The sequence below is a fragment of the Nicotiana attenuata genome, chromosome 12, assembly GCF_001879085.1.
Source record: "Nicotiana attenuata strain UT chromosome 12, NIATTr2, whole genome shotgun sequence".
NCBI classification, from domain to species: domain Eukaryota; kingdom Viridiplantae; phylum Streptophyta; class Magnoliopsida; order Solanales; family Solanaceae; genus Nicotiana; species Nicotiana attenuata.
This window is the reverse complement of record NC_032000.1, coordinates 19,426,655-19,430,019: the sequence shown is the minus strand read 5'-3', so window position 1 is coordinate 19,430,019 and position 3,365 is coordinate 19,426,655. Positions and strand designations below refer to the sequence as shown.

The following is a 3,365-nucleotide window of genomic DNA, read 5'->3' as shown; positions in this document are numbered from 1 at the left end:
CCTCGAAATGTTTAATAAATAAATAAAGGTTTAAACACTTAGCTCTATAATTCCTAATAGTTGAAACTAAAATGAATAATCTGACTGTGCCCGAGTGGCTTGCATGCATGTATATATATCTGGACTGAGTGTGGATCGGGCTGCACGCCGCAGTGAATGCTACGATGATATTGCGCTTGGGCTGTAGGAGTCCCCTCCGGAGTCTGAACCCCCCACGNACCAATCAAACAAAATTAACTAAAGCTAAGAATAATTACAAGAGCAAGATGAAACACATATTGAACAGAATCAAAACAGAATCGAACAAAAACTTACTAATTTTGAGCATTCGACTGACTATCTTCGAATTTGGCTTTCAGTTAATGTCGCGTGTTTATTTCGTCTGAAATAAACATGTAACATTAGCTAACAGTCAATCGAGCATTTGAGTCTCCAAACAGACTTGATTTCGAAAAACCCTAGATTAACGATTTGACAAATTCCAGAGATATTCGACGGAAACCAAGTGGAAATTTGGGATGAGGGAAGAGAGGGGATGATTTGGTGCTAATTTGGCTGACTTTGGATGAGTTACCGTTTTGGTCGGATTTTCGATTGAGGATTCGAGAAGTTTGGCTAGGATTTGGGGGAAGCGGTTTTGGGGGTTGGAAAGAGGAAGACGAGAGGAATAAGGGGTGTATTTTTGGAATGGTTTGGAGCTTCACCGCCGTGGGCGGCGGAGGCGGCGTCCACAGATTCAAAGATTCAAGGAGAAGGGAGGAGATTTGAGACATGGGGGTTTGGGGGGGAGTAAGCGGTGTAAATTTGAGGTGGATTGGACAATCGCCGCCGGCGGAGACGATTTCCGGCCGGCGGCTGACGGCGGAGAACGGAGGCGGAGTGGTGGTGTATACAGGGGGTGAGAGAGATGACCGGATAGGGGGTGGGGTGGGGTTTGGACATATATATACTTAGTAACCTAGGCTTCAGGACCGTTAGATTAAAAAACCTCGACGTCCTGATTGAAAGTTACTAAACGACGTCGTTTAGGGGGGGGGGCGGACCTGGATCGGCTTAATGGTGTGGGTTTTGGGCTAACAGGCGGATCTGGGGGGGTTTTTAATTTGGGCTAAGCCAATTTTGGCCCAATTTTGGTCTTCTTATCAAGCCCCACTTTCTTTTATTTTAATTGTCTCCCTTTTTCATTTTTGTTTTGCTTTCATTTTTGTATTTTATATTTTTTCTGATTTTATAAAATTCTAAAACAAAATAAAGACCTAATTAAACTATTTAACTCCTAAAATTATTTAAAACTTTATTTAAAGATAAGTGCAACAATTAACAATTAAAAGTGCAAAGAAACTATTTTTTGCAATTTTCTTTAAATTTTGTTCTAAAACTAATTAATACCTAATTAATACTAAAATTGTGAAATTAAATCCTAAATGCAAAAATGCATATTTTTGTATTTTCATATGAATTAAAATGCACGAATAAAATGCAACAATTACCAAAAAATGCCACCAAATTCAAAAAAATACAAAATACTAAAGAAATTATTTTGTTTGAAATTTTGGGAATTATTGCTTAGGGCAAAAATCACGTGCTCACAACAGGTGTGACCCTCTGAAAAGGTTTGCAACTTTTCAGAATAGTCATGGCTGTTGGAACCGGTGTGACACTGTTTCAGAACAACCATGACTGTTGGAAATTTTTGCGGGAAATTTAAAACGAATTTAAATTAACCCGGGAAAGAAAAACGGGCTAGACCGGACCGGGTCGCGGTCATCCCTCCATTTCTTTTCCCACCATTTTCCATTCACACCTCTTTTGTTATTATTTATTAAATAACAAACCCAACAAATTTGAATTGGTCAAATTAGTGTGGTATAAATGCGGAATACTTTGTGTACCGATGATCCGTGTAGCGTGAATTTAACTTAGTTAGATCGGTGTGTTTCAAATAGCGGCCAAACAGCCAACAAACGTTTATAAAAATTCTGTCGTTAGCATATAGTATAAATTCTATATCCTTCTCATTTTCTCTTCCTTTTTAAAATTTCTCTCTAATACTTTTAAGCTACAATTGGAGGTGAGGTGAGATATTATGTTGTCAAATGCTGAGAACAATTGGCAAAAGCAAGACAAGGCCCATGTATTATTCCCCTAGTTGGTGGAGTATCTAATCTAGGAACTTTCCATGGGTTTGAGGTTTGGAAGAAGAATACGCAACCATTATTTCTGGCTAAATAGAAACATAAGTTGTTAAGTTTTGCAGGACAAAATGCCCTTCTCGAAAAGACTTACCAAATGCAAAGGGGTCGTTTGGTACGCGGGATAAGATGGGATAAAGTATGATATTAAATTTATATCATGTTTGGTTGATTGGTATAAATTTATCTCGGGATAAAATTATATCGTAAACCAAAAATGGTATAAACTTAGTGGGCGTTTGGACATAAGAATTGGAAAATTCCAAAAAAAGTGGGAAAAAAAATTCAAGTGAAAATGGTATTTGAAAACTAGAGTTGTGTTTGGACATGAATATAATTTTGGGTTGTTTTTGAAGTTTTGTGAGTGATCTGAGTAAAAATTTTGAAAAACAACTTTTTGGAGTTTTTGAAATTTTCTAAAAATTCCAAAATGCATTTTCAAGTGAAAATTCGAAATTTTATGAGCAAACGTTGATTTTGAAAAAAAAGTAAACTTTTTTCCAAAAAAAAGGAAAAATTTTCTTATGTCCAAACGGGCTCTTAGTCCCACACTTAATCCTGCATATCACATCTTATCCCACCTTATCCCACATTATCCCATCAAACTTGATATATTATTCTATCCTACATCCCATGTGGGATAAATTAGTGTAAAGAGTATAATCCTAATCCCGAAATAATTTAGTCCGTGTACCAAACGACCCCAAATTGTTTCTCAATACTACAAAAGGCGTTTCTAAAATGATTTGCTAAATACTACTGCTATTTTTTGAAAGTGCCTTTTGTGAAACTCATTTATCAAAAACTACTTTTCAAATAAGCAAGCTAGGAAGAAAATAGAAATAATTTATTTTAACACGTAATTGACAAGAAGTCGCTTTGGCCGAGTGGTTAAGGCGTGTGCCTGCTAAGTACATGGGGTTTCCCCGCGAGAGTTCGAATCTCTCAGGCGACGATTTTTTTTGCTTTTTTTGCCCACTTTTAACACCAATGGGCCCAGGAAACTCAGCTGCCATTCACCTTTTGCCACGTAAGAGAGAAAAAATAAAAAGTGGGCCAAAGTGAATCAACACCTTCCCCTAATAAACCCAAAAACCCAAACGCGGTGACTCGGTCGTGTCTTTCCAACTTATAGGCGATTGCGTCAACATTTTGCTCCTTTTTTTGTTAGTA

General features: G+C 37.2%; 1 non-coding gene across 1 annotated transcript; it reads left to right on the top strand.

Moving 5' to 3' along the window:
* Positions 3,066-3,147, top strand: TRNAS-GCU. Its single transcript has one exon. It is a non-coding gene; the product is annotated as a tRNA-Ser (tRNA).